Raw genomic sequence first — 14560 nt, forward strand, 5'->3', positions numbered from 1 at the left:
AAAAAAAATCAAACTTGAATAAAATTTCAAACTTATTAAAATAATCAAACAAGCTTAAATATTAGAATATTCAACTTGATTAGACTAGTTTATATCCCTATCCACAAAACTAAACCTAGCTACATGGAAATTGAATTGTTTTAAAATTAGATGGGTGGTATTATGTGCAAAGACCATTGACAAAAAATTTGCTATTGTTTAGTCACTTAAGAAATAAAAAGGAGCATCTTTTTGTATGTCTTTTGATGTCCTTTCTCCTCCAAAAGATGATCTATCCTTTCTCCTACAAAAGGATATTCTATATATGCGCAACGGATTAGTCAAGGCAAAACTCTGGATATCATGACAGGCAACCAAATATATATATGCGCAAAATCACACGTGCCAATATATGTACATTCGGACGGTATGCAGTCTAACCCACCACTTTTAAGAAGGAAATGCAACCCCACCAGTTGAGTTTTGTCCAATTCCGTGCACTTGTTATCATTCTTAAAATAATATTTGATATAAATTTACACAATTTTAGTGTAATTGTAAAGTTTACATTATTTAATTATACTAGTTTTTGGGCCCTGCGCCAGCCTGTGTTGGGGGTGATGGATTTTGTTGTGTGATTGGGTGGATTTTGTTGATGGAAAGACCAAGACACCCCTCGAAATCAGCAGAATTACCATCGAAACCCGCTCATGGTGTTTGTGTGATTGGGAGGATTTTGTTGATGGAAAAACCAAGACACCCCACGAAATCAGCAGAACTACCATCGAAACCGACCCATGATTGTACTGTAGCAAATGGGCGTTCCCCCTTTTATATATTTAAGATAAGTAAACAATTTTCATGAATACATCATAGTTGTACAAATTTACACTAAAATATTATAAGAATTACATCAATCGAACTGAACAAGAGAGGCATCGGATTTGAGTAAGAAATAAAATAACGCGATGATTAGACTTTTTTTTTCCCCTTGTTTTCAAATTTAATAATTACTTCCAAACAGATTTTTATTATTATTTTTTTTTTGGTGGTGGTGGCCGTCTGAACAATTCTTGCATAACATTCTTGAGGAGGAAGAAATTTATATGTCGGGTAAAACTTAAAACAGTGTGCGCGGGGGCCGCTGTCTGGACTCTGGTTCTCTTTCAATTTCCCAGAGCCAGGAAAACGACCAAACAGCCCCTTCTCTAAAACCCTCCTGCTTTCTCTAGAACCCCCAAAATCAGAAGAAACAGGGGAAGATGGATTCAGCTCGGAAAGGCCAAGCAATATGCGGGCAGGAGGCACTGAATTTGCTCAACTGCGTCACCGAAACCCCTTACGATCAAGAGAAGTGCCTCCGTCTCCTTCAGTCGTTGCGCCAATGCGTCGTCGACAAGGTGCTCATTATCTGTTTGTCTGTTTATGTTTTACTATGATGTATGATTTGATACTCCTACTTGTTTTGCGGAGTACTGGATTTGGTTGTACATATTGTGCTTGTTAAATTGACAAATTAAGTTGCTGAAGCGGATTGGGAAATCAACTGGTTTGCGTTAATGATTACGATTATGATTAATTAAAATTGAAATAGATGAGGAAAGGTAATGATAAGGGTTGGAGATTAAAGGCTTGAAAGTTGCTTGTGTTTGATCATTTTCCTTTTTACCAATTATTGCTGCATCGAAATAATAAATGAAGGACCTTTGACGGTATCTTCATGTTGAAGTACCTTATCCGACCCAATTGCGTGAGACTATGGACGATTTCAATATCCATCAAAGTCCATTTATAGAATCATGCAACCATGATTCCCTTTGTTCAGGCAATGTTGGTTCAGTCATTGCGATGCCAAGGGAAATGTGTTCATGAGCTGATCAGAGCTGTAAAAATCTAAAAAGAGTGTTGATAACCCAATTTGGAATGGAAATAGAGTAGAACAATCATTAGAACTTCTAGTGAGGAATACAACGACTCGCTGACTTGTTGCCTCACTTTCTTTTCTTTCCTAATTTACAGTGAATGGTCCTTATTTAGCATTATGCTGTAGGAGTACATCGATTGTTTTGCTAGTAGAGGAGGAAATATCTTGATGACCAATTGTAAGGTGATGAGGAGAGACGCGTCTTGTTTGTTGTAGTGGATATAATTGACTACAGTCAGTAAAACAGTCCTTTGTGATTGTGTAAAAACTTCGAAGTTCTTGCATCAAATTGTCCTCAAGTTGTTGGTTATGTGTTAAAGCTCGTTCCAACTATTTCTTCTTCATGTAATAATAGCTGACAGTTTTGCCTCCTTGCTTTGCATGTAGCATAACAGATACTTGATACTTGAATTTGTAGCTTCTCCCATGTTAAGTAAAGCGGTTTTGTATTGAATTCAACGAATTTTAGCATTATCTTTCCTCCTGTCTTGCTTGCTTCTCTTAGTTATTGGCATGATACCTCTGAAGTAATCAATAACTCAGTTGGAATAGAGAATGTTGAGGAGATAGTATCTTTTTGGTATTTCTCTGATTCATTATGTCTTGCTAGGTTAGTGTGGTTTTCCCAAAATCTTTTCCGCTGTTGTATCTGAAAAAAAAAAAAAAAAAAAAGGTTTCCACTGATTTTGGGATGCTAATAAACACTACTGTTATCTAAGACTGAGAGTTTGCTCTATTTCATACATAATGTGCAGTATTGCTTGGATTTGTTATGGGCCATACTCATACCCTATTTTTCTTGCCAGAGAGTGAAGAAATTCTCATTGGCTGAAGAAAACCAAGGAAGTGTTGATGCGAGTAGCGAGAAGAAACATTAATCACTTGTGATTGCTAGACTTGTATTAAACTTGACCAGGTTGTTGCACCATTTTTTCAGCTAACAGTGATTGAGGCTAGACAATGAAAGATGATTGCACATTGCATAATCAAGAGGGCCAAGGTTTTCTGCTTAATGATGATCTTATCCTGTATTTCATACTGAAACATCAGAAACTCTTCCTTTCATGTCATTTTCAATTTAAAGAGCTCCTTTTGAAGGCCAGGTAGGACTTGTTCTTCTGCACCTTCGATTTACAAGTTGATGTTGTCTCTATGATCATTCAAAGCATTTGATAAGAACCTTTGGAACGCTCCAGAAAGTTGAAATTGCACAATCACAATTCTTCGTTTAAAAATAATTGTTATCCTTGAACACAGTAGGATACGTAGTATAGTTGACAATAGGGTTGGTGCTTCAAATTTACTGGAAATGAAGGTCTATTCTAGCCATCAAACTAATGGTGGTGTACTTGCCAGAAAGTCAAGTTACCAAACTGGCGATACCCAACAGATTCTTTGAACACTTAGGCCTTGCTTGGATTGAAGGTTTTCGTCGGAAAATATTATCGTTTTCCGTGATCACATTTCCCTATCACCTTTTTCCCTCACATATATCAAATCGCTACAGTAATTTTTTCATGAAAAATGACGGAAAATGCAATCCAAACACAACCTTACTCTGCAACAAATTTATGAATTCTGTGCAACGTTGCTCTGTTTGGATTATAAATTATTTGAGATATTTTTACTGCAGCACTTTTTGTGATGTGATGTATGTTAGATAAAAAGGTAATTGGAAAGATAAAAAGGTGTGTTGGAAATTGTAATAATGATGTAAGCAAATAAATTTTAACAAATAATTCCTCTATCCAAACAAACTTGTGTAGCTGGTGTAAAGAGGATCAGGTTACCTCAGAATATTGCTTATGCAGCTTAGTTTTGTTTCATCGGAATTCTCCGAGGCTAGCCTCCGAAGTAATGTCCCTGCCTCCTCTTTCATGATGGCAAGCATATAGCACAGAATTGCTCAGAGCGCGGTAGATCAGGTGACAATGGGGGAGCAAAGCTGCGGCCCCTGTTTAAGCTCATTGCATATGACACTAATCTAATCCATTTTGAGCCTCCACTGAGCTCTTGCAATCTCAGACTGCGATGACAAAGGATACACTACCCATACTTGCATAGGATTGCAGCAGAAAGCCTCAGTATACAACCTCTTCTCTTAGGTTGATTAAAAGATCTTGATAATTCACCTTTGACGAAGAAATACAGAAATATAGTTTGGAGATGAGCACATAGAATTGGATCCAGTCAAATAGGAAGCAAGTTGGGAAAGATGAACCAAAACCTGTTCTAGTAAATAGCAGTTTAATGCAACAATTACTCGAAAGAATCCCATAGTAAGATGCTTAATGTATGTCCCAGGACGACATTACATAAGCATTCGTGAAAGTCTTTCTAACAATTTACTTGTGCATTTCAATTCACTCTTAGCCTATAACTCTCTCCTGGGCAATAGTCGTATGGATTTATAATCAAATAACCTGGAAGTTGAGGGGAACTTCCAGGGTGTGGATGAGATATGTAAGCACCAGAGCCAACAACATCAAGACGTAAGCAATCCCCTGGTCAATAGTTGTCCCTGAAATATGAATACAAAATCAAAACTTTTAGGAAGCTTTCAGTGATATGCTTTACTAGCAGGCAAGCCTGAAAAAGTAACGATTTAGGTAGGAATAACTGTATCATGCTAGGAATTGTGTCTTAAACCACGGATTTACATCTTCTACGTAGCAAATATCCATGAAGTAAATAGGAACCAGAAAAAATAAAAATGCGAAAAGATCCTGTGTCGTCATTGTCATTAAAAGTCAGGGCAAGTAAATTGTATAGTTGATTTTGTTTCAGAGGATGACTTCTGCAATGTATCATATGCTCCTTTTTTTTTTTTTTTTTTTTTTTTGGAAATCAATTAACTAATTATTGTCTTGAAACTCGGTCGGTGCATAACTTGATTACTCAATAATCAAGTAAACTGCCCGGCGATTGCTTTTCATTGTATCACTTCAGTCAACCAAAACTCATAGTGATTTAAGTATTTTACAGTAAAAATTAGTCAAAAGGTCAGTTGAAAATATCAATTACAGTTTGTCAATCTCAAAACTCCAAAAGATGACATTATTGTCATGTTTAGCAAATAGCTGCTGCAACAAAACTATAGGCACTCTACGCACAAGAAGAAGAGAAGATCTCCCAGATCCCTCCTCCAAAGGAAACAAGGTAATGCCATTTTCACCATAAACCCATGGCCATCAAAGAATTTCCCGGCCAACCATGAACAGCAATCCCACATTTTTCTAAGATCCAGAACAAGAAAAAGAAAACAAAATAAAATCCGCACTATTGAACAAGCCAAACAAAATGGTACACAAATGACAGTAAAAGAAAATTTTACCGTCACTGGTGGGAGCAGGAGCCGGGGCTGGAGGGAAGCTATGATGAACATGACCCTCAGCAGCAGCAGGCATAAAGACGGTGAAAATAACAGCAATTAGGACGACAACGACGAGGCCATTGCACATTCTTTTATTGATCTCCATCTCTCTCTCTCTCTCTCTCTCTGGTTGATCTCTTACTCTTTGTACTAATCAATAAATAATTTTGCTCTCTGGCTCTCACTCTCTATTTCTGCTACAGCGGTCCGAAAGGAATGAAGCTGCTATAGTCTTCAATAATATGTTCCTACAAGGAAATTTGTACTGGTACTAGACTACGAGTCTTCGAATGGAAATGGTGACCACTTTTGCAGCTTTAATTCCCCTACTTGTACCCCCTTTTTTTTTGTGTCCCACTCTTCTTTTGGAACAGATCTAACAAGATTCTAAACAAGTACGTGAAAGGCTGCAATGATTTCTTTCTTCCTCATGCCAACTTGCCCATTTTTACTTTTGCCGTAAGACTAATCTTTTCAATTTTTTTAAAAATTTTTTACTTAAGGTTGCTGGTACTACTTAATTGAGGCTTAAGAGTTTTTCCTTAATCAAAATTAGATCAGAAAAGTGACTAAACGTACGAATAAACAAAAAAAAAAAAAAGTATGTAAAGTTGTATATATAAAATAGTAAGTTGTGTATATTAGATCAGAGGTTTCTCACAATTGCAGAGATCTCCCCTCAAGTTTATTAAATTATATCTACCTCCCTTACTTTTACTGTTATATAACAATATCCTAAACTACCCTTTTTGTACAAAAATAAAACAAAATTTATTTTGCCAATTGCTTTCTTCCATATTTTAACCAAACTCACTATATTAACAAACTAACCTAATAAATAGTCTAATTTGAAATTCTAAACCCAAGCAACCAAAGCATGCATTCAATCTTGAAGATTCGTTCCGAAGCATGCATTCAATCTATTATCATAGCATGCATTCGTTCTATTATCATAGTCATAAAATTGTTTCTCCCAAAGCATGCATTCAATCTTGAAGATTCGTTCCATTCTTCAAAAATATTCTCACTATATGGTTCCATGGAATAGTCAAATTCACAATCAACTGTCCTTATGGTTGCATAATCTCCAACACAGAACGCCATGATTTGATTCCATATAAGTGGTTTAACTCCTATTAAATGAGCCACATTATGGCCTTGAAGAAAATCCTCAGGCGAGATTTAGGCATGGATGAGATTAATCAAATTTAAGAGAAGGAAAGACATCATCATTATGACTATAGAGATCTTCAAGAAATTCATTTTGCCAAAAATCAAAATTCTATTTACAACTAATCACACCCCAAACTTCAAACCCAATGCCTACACCTTTTCAAAACAAAATAATCTAACCTACCATTAAATCTCCAAATATGTTATCATGTTAAATATAGAGAAGCAACTCTATCTCCATAGCAAAACCATAACCAACAATTGTCAAGCATAAAAAGAAATATAAATGTACTTATTAACATCTTAAAAAATTTTTTGGATAAATGATAAACAAATTATCAAATTTACTAATTTTAGCCCCTCTTCGTCTTTTGGCCAATGATTGCATTATTTGTTCCATTATTATTGTGTGACTCTTCATTTCCTTTTTAGATTGACTATGTAATTAAATTTTACTTCAACCATCAAATCTAATCGCTCAACTAAACTTATGATTTGACAATTCCAAAGAGAAAAAAGGAGAAATAGGAATATATAGTAGAGTTTAACGGATCACTTGTGGTGTGATTGACTGCAATTATAAGCAATAGTTAGTGATAATTTGAGAGTGAATTGTAGGAGAAAGGGGTTGATGGATGAGAACGAAGTGACGGTAAGTGAGAGCAAATGGACGTTGGTCGCAATTTGTAAACAAGATAAACGAAAAAGTTAGGTTTCTTTTCTTTTTTTAATCTCATTTCATTGTACTGTGAATTATTTATTAATTGAATGTCATTATAGTCATTTTATTGTGACAAGGGAGGTCAGTGTAATTTATAAAACCTGAGGGGAGCCGAGTGAAATTGTCAAAAACCTCAAGGAAGGTTTGTGAAATTATTCCTATTAAGTATCAGCAGGTACTCTAGATTCTCTGTTAAAAAAATCCATACTTAATAAGTCACCAATACCCTCGATTATCCATTACATGAATTTGTATATATAAAATAGTAAGTAGAATCATGAAACCCGATCTAGATTGTAAGATGTTTTACTTAAAATCGAAAGGTCAAAGTTTGAATCATCAAGGGAAAAAGTGAGGAACATATTGATCATTTTAAAAAATTAAAATATAAAATATTGCCCGTTAAAAAAAAATCCATACTTTATTAGTAGGTTTATATAAGTATTACATATCTTTTTGCAAAAATCTACTCCTGTAGTTGAGTTGTGCTACACAAATGGCCTTCATGTTGTCCTATTGCACATGATTGTAGATTAATTTTCAAATATTTCATTTTCTAAACCGCATAAAATAATGTTATTTGTCATCCAAGAAGATAATGTGAGGTTATAACGAAAATAAGAGAAAGGAAAAAAATTGGATGCTCCTTGATTTACTTTTTGTCAAAAATGGTTGATGTCGTCAAAGTTATAAGTACTAAGTTTATCTTAGCACGTGGTAATAAAAAGATAGGTGTGAAGTAAAAGAATGCCTAAGAATCTCTAATATCGCCTGCCAAATCAACAAAATTACTTGCTATTTTGGATTTCTTGTAGAGAAAGAAGTGGCTAGTATGGTCCTCCGGTTCAAGTCATGTTGTTAGACCCGGACCGAATCTACCAGTTCGAGCAGTTTAACCGTGAACTAGCCTTCATCTCGAGCTGATTTGTAACACAAAATCATTTTGATAAAAAATCAGTCAGAACCATTCAAAATTGGCTAAACCAGTGACCCGATTTCGACTGATTGACCCGATTCTCAAACTTTTCTTTCTTCTTTTCCCCAAACATAATTTGAGTTACCTAAAATGTAACACATTCATATATTAATAGGAATAAGAAAACACCACCAACTTAGTGTAAATACGTACCAAAATCAGTCACTTTTCTGAATGATCTCTAAATCAAGATGTTTTCATCCTTATGACCTTATCAATTTAGTATCAGTGATTTCAACTTGTATTAATTTATTTTAATTTAGTTTTTCAAGTAGTAGTCATAAATTTACATTTTTATATATAATTATTAGGTGTATATATGATTGCAAGTCTAATATTTTTGGAACATTTTCTATGATTAGCAGAATATAACCAAAAACTTAATTTCAATATTTCTGAAACTTATAAAAATATAAAGTAATTATGATATCATATTGATGTCAGTGAATTTTTAAGAATGATCCGACCAATCTGTCAAATTAACCTTTGATCCAATAGGTTAGCCGAGTCGTTATCCGGTCCGAATTTAATAACATTGGTTCAAGTCCCTCAGTTTTCGTAATAAAACAAATTTTAATTTTATTGGGTAAATGAAGTACTATTTAATTTTCGGTCGTGCAATGCAACCACTCCATTAACAGTATGTCCAAAATTTAGATACCTATTAGTATTTGGTTTCTCGAGAAATAATCCCCGTTATGATTTAAGAAATAAATGCATAATAGTCGTATCGGATTCGGATCTAATGACATGAATATATGCTTAGGCATTGTTTGTTGTAACGTGAATATGACCAGAACTCAAAATTCTCTGGCGTAAAAAGATACCAGACGAGACACCATATCCATATGTAGTAGTCATGGCGAAGAAGAACAGATGAATTGCTGGATAAACTCACCATGTGTATGGAAGGTCAGCTGCTGAACCTGGAACTATATAGGAGCTACATATATAGGATCGAGTTAACTAAACCTAGATGCAATCGACCTTAATCTATCTTTGTCATTGCATATCCTAAATTTCTCGCATAAATGACAAAGCCCTTCTCTTTAGATCTTTTAAACCTTATTTTCTCCTCCTCCTCTTTAGAACTCCTTCAGTCAAAAGCTCCTCTCTTCTAACTCTCTCTCTCTCTCTCTCTCATGGGAGAGAGACTAGACAAATATGATTTTTACTTATAGGAGTAAATTCTTTCATAGGATTTTCTAATGAGAGACTCTTCCTTTCTAGAATCTCCCTATGAGAGTTTCTTCTCTCTCTAGAGTGTTCTAGTGAGAGTTCTGAGCGTTTTTCTTCATGAAAGTTTTGTTTAGTTTTTATATCTTTGTATGAAATTTGAAATTTTATACATCTAGTTTTTCAAATCTACAATTTCTCTGTTCATTAGTATTAGATCTAAATTTCTCTTTTGGCTTGGCCCTGCTTTTAATTATGTCTGATTGTTGGAAGACATGCACAGGTCTATGGAATTGCAATGATTCATTTGATTGAAAAATGTGTTAAGAGTTTAGCTTTATTTTTGTCTTGTATTCAGTATTGATTTCAGGTCTGTATATATCTGTATCGCGTTTGATTTGATATATTTTTACCATTAGTGCAAATTTATTGAATAAAATGGTCTTTTATCAAAAAAAAAAAAAGTTCTAAACCATTATCATTATCTCAAAAGAACTGTAGCAAAAATGTCAAAGCATTAGCTCAAGCCATTATCACACACTAAAATGTTTAATGACTTCATCTTGCTATGATAAGTCCCTTTTACGTCACAAATCGGGTGTACGTGCGTGGATCAATATAACATACGAGACCGGGCACTTTTGTTCTAGTGATACAAGTAGTATTTTGATTCGAGCAACTTGATTACAATCTAACCGTGACGTCGCGTCATACGTGGGGAGAATGCAATAAAACCGAGGCGTTTTCCCACTTGTACAGTTCGTTTCAGAAGCAGGTTTTGAGTAGTCTCGATCCTGATTTTGATCAATGCAAGCGTGCTATTTTAATTATTGCTTCTCAGCAAGATTACCTGGATAAGAGGGCAGGCAGATGCATTTGTTGCAATAAATGAGAGAGCTACTAGACTGAGAGTTTTTTGAACACGAAACTACATGCAACAATAATTGCCGGAACTCATTAGCCTTTCCAATTGAGCAGAGAAAAGAAAATTCATTGGACCAGTGATGGTATATATGGCTACATGCCTGCTACCTTACTGTTTTCTTTTAAGAAAATTTATGTACTAGTTGCGTTCCAGGTTGATGCAATCACTGAATCTCTTTCCACGTGGAAGCAATCAAACCCAAGTGAAATCCTAACAATAAGAGTTGCAAAATTCTCAAACCCCTTGTGCTTTTCAGTTTCATATGTATTCACCTGGTTTTATTGTCTATCGAGCCTTGGGGTGTGTGACTTTATATATGGATGACAAGAGCAAATGAGTCGGTGATCGACGCACATAGAACATGCACCCAGAACTAACCACAAATTTAGATGAGCTTAATCTGCATGCCCTGTACTTAGATGTGGGCATATAACTCAGACGTTAATTTCTCTTTATCAGTAGGTAGATTACAGTAGTATTATTCTGGCAATTGGCGAGGCGAGATTCAGGGTTTGGAGTAGGTATGGCTGTACTTCTATACAATATCATGCAGTTTTTTGACTTATGATATATTTCGATGTACAAATATTGTGTATGTAAACAAAAAATTTCTTACATCTGGTACAAAAATACAACATGATTTTACATCAAAAAATTTGTAACAAATACAACACCTGGACTGAACAGATCGCGTTCCATCACAAGCGCAAGGATTCGAGCTAATTAGGAAGCAACAACGTTGTGAACAAATTTGTTTTGGTTGTAGTGGATCAAAGCAGATGCAATCACGCAACTTTAACTTGGCATTAGCATTAATCCGGAATTTCTTGTTCTATCAGGACATGGTAAATAATTAAGTTAGTATCAAGAATCTGGAAAGCTGCTTAATTTCAAAGCTACGCACCGTCAGACTACACATATTCGATTAACTTCCGAAATTCCAAACTTATTGCATTGAACAAGAGCTTATAGTTTAATTACAGAGGGGGACTCATGCATGGGAAGCTGATCATCAAACTCGTTTTAACAAGTACCATGATTAACACTGCTACATACCCCAATCTATTAGTAGTATATATTACCTAGTATAGGAACAAGTACTGCAAGAAACGTAGCAGACACATCGAACGTGCATGACGCAGAGGGATTGGAATTGTATATTAGCAGTGCGTCGTATTTAATTAATACTGATCAGGCCAGAGGAAAGCTCCCATAGCAAACTTCCTCTTCTGATTGAGGTCACCAGCGGCGGGAAGTCCGTAGGCTTTGAGCAGACAATCGAGTTGGGGTTCGGGCATCTTCTCGTAGTCAGTCTTCTTGAACCTGGGGTAGTGCAAAGGCATCTGAAATGCGCAACAGGAGTTGCTGCTGCTGCTTCTGGTCCCTAAAGATTGGTTTTTCTGGTGGTAGCCGTTTGGCATATTTAGACCAGAATTGTAATTGTTGCGTGTAGCAGAGGTAGGAAGGGAAGCTGCTCCATTCATGATTGCTGCTGCAACTATTTTTGGTTTTTGGTTTTTCGTCTCGGGAAACTATCCTTTGGTGAATGAAACGAGAGTTGGCCCATGCGTACACCTTTATATAGGAGTTTGGACGTGGGATAATGAACATTCGATAACTTTCCACTTTTTTTTTTTTTATTTATTTGGAATGCACTCTTTTTTTCCCCTTCTACCCTTCTCCCCAATGATTAGATCAGGAATACACTTATTAATTCACTTCATCTTTTAGCTAACAATTAGGACGTCCGATTTGCTGGTGCACTCTTTCGTTTTTCTTTTCTTTTATATTCTATAGCTAGTTTTTCCCCCACTTTTTCCGCTCTCCAATTTCTATATTACAAGTAGTAGGAACCTCAAACAAAATCCCAAACATAAGTAAACCAAAAAGCACACTGAACCAATTATAAGTAAAATTTTGCTTTAATAAGTAGCATGAAACTTGAACAAAGGGAGCCTAGGGCTCCATTTGGATTCCTCAATCTTGAAAAACTAACAAGTTTTTCATATATAATGTTACAGTAATATGCACACAAAAAAAAAACGCGAAAACAGCACATCTATACAATATATCAAAATCAATTCCAAATACACAAAAAAAATATATACCACCACCACCACTAACCACAAAAAATACACCACTACCCCCTGCCCCTTCTTTCTTCTCCTCCCTCTTTCCCTCCCCTTTAGCTAGGAGAGGGAAGATAATATGATTTCATCATTGCCCCTCTTTTATTAAATTATTTAATTAATCTAATATCAACCTAAATATTAAAGAAAACATTAGAATTTATTGTTTATCATGAGGGATTAAATCACATATGGCATCAAAAATAGTATACCATTCTACATATTTTACTTAATGTAAGATCCAAATTATTTTTTAATTACAAACTCATTATCAAACATTATCAATAATAAATAATAAAAATAATCTATAAACAAAATATTACAAAGAACAAACTTTAATGCCATAAAAATCTCGGCAACTAACCTTAATATATTGACAAGAATATTTGTAATGTTAAATTTTGTTTTGTGTAATATTTTGGCTGCAAATTTTTTTAATTATTTGTTGTTAATCAAGTTTGACAATGGGTTCATAATTGAAAAGAGTAACTTTGATCTTGTATTAACGCAAAATATAAACTAGTATACTATTTTTTGATGTTATATGTGATTTGATTCCTAATGATAAACAGCAAATTTTAGTATTTTTCTTTAATGCGTGGGTTGGTATTAAATCAATTAAATAATGTAGTATATGAAGGGCAATGATAGAATCATATTATTTTCTCTCTCCTGATATCACTTTTTAATTATTGATTGGGCCTAAATGCTCCGAGATAATTAACCTCAAGAGAGGTTAGTATAATTTTCGAAACTTGGAGGAAGGCAAGTGAAATAATGAGAAACCTTAGGGGAAGTTTCATAAATTATCCCACTAAAACAAGTCGTATTCGCGAAGTTACAAAGCGTATTAATTTCTCCACTAAGAAAAATACACTCCCCTGAACACGACAAAACCTGCAAACTAATGCTAATGTCGGGCTCACACATCAAAACTCAAAACTACCCGTTTATTACAGCAGCCTGTGAATTATATACTCTGAGAAAATGGTGGCCGTGCAGATGCAACCCAAGGGGTCGGGCATGCATTAACGTTCAAGAAAGGGAAGGTTGTGGAAGGCAGCGACTTCCTCATCCACTAAGATTCATGGAAGCCATAGCCGCACATTCCATTCCATGAATCTTACGACTTGAGACAACCATACTTTAATTCCCAATATTAAATGCACCTGTATTCATTAGACTACTTGATATGATAGCCCAAATGCTGTTGAATTTACGTAGCCTATTGCAGTTTCTTTTAGGTTGCTATTTACATGGTATTGCAGCGTTCTGTAATAGCGTGACACATAGGTTGCTCGGTCAGTTTGACATGCATTGTTAATTTGGGGTTATTAGATTCCACTTCCAATTATTTTTCTGAATTACTATTCATCCTAGCCCCGATTCATTTACGTGTCTTGTCATTTTGTCCTTGGATTTTTTTGTCTCAAAAGAGAAATTCTAACAAGGAAAGAGCGAGGAGGGATGGGATTTAAGAAGTGGAGAGGGAGATTGAATATTTGAATTCAGAAACTATAATTTCTTCTGGTGTTTCGACTTTAATCATTAGATCGATACTTATTCGGTTTATTATTGAAATTTGTTATAACATTGACATATACATTTGTACTTATTATTGATTTTTTTTCTATTGTGTTTTTAGGTATTTTTTTATTTAATTGAGAGAGAATGAAGCTTGTAATGTCTGAGTTAAAAAAGAAAAAAGAAAAGACTTCTCTCTTTTATGTTTGCACAATGCCGGTCAACCGTGGTTAATCAGTAGAAAACGGTTATCAAGTTGTGGGGCCCCCACAACTTGGTCCAATACTTTTAAATTTGGAAGAGTTATGTTATTATTTGCAAAAAATTTAAAAAAAATTGCATCATTTTATAAGCACCTTTTTATTTATCTATCAAACTACCTTTTTATCCCATATAAAAATGCTACAATATTATTTTAAAAAGTTCTTCCAAATTTTTTATTCAAATATGCTCATTGGGAGATTATTTCGACAACTAATCCGAAATAATACTGATCACCTAATTTATATAACATAAAAAAAAAGATAGTTATAAATATAAAAAAGTGATTAAATTATTGAAAGATATATTTACGAGACGAGTAAAATGATATTTCCTTTTAAGAGTGGAAATGGAGGAGGAGTGGAATAAAACTTTTCCCTGGAAATATTAAAATCTAAA

At 34.7% G+C, this 14560-nt stretch overlaps 1 long non-coding RNA gene across 1 annotated transcript; it reads left to right on the plus strand.

The window, feature by feature from the left end:
* Nucleotides 1-1122: 1122 nt before the first annotated feature.
* On the plus strand, nucleotides 1123-3005 carry LOC113707461 (uncharacterized). The gene is made up of 2 exons (XR_003452216.2): nucleotides 1123-1379; nucleotides 2710-3005. It is a non-coding gene; the product is annotated as an uncharacterized lncRNA (long non-coding RNA).
* Nucleotides 3006-14560: the final 11555 nt, after the last annotated feature.

Source organism: Coffea arabica, chromosome 8c (genome assembly GCF_036785885.1).
Source record: "Coffea arabica cultivar ET-39 chromosome 8c, Coffea Arabica ET-39 HiFi, whole genome shotgun sequence".
Lineage (NCBI taxonomy): Eukaryota > Viridiplantae > Streptophyta > Magnoliopsida > Gentianales > Rubiaceae > Coffea > Coffea arabica.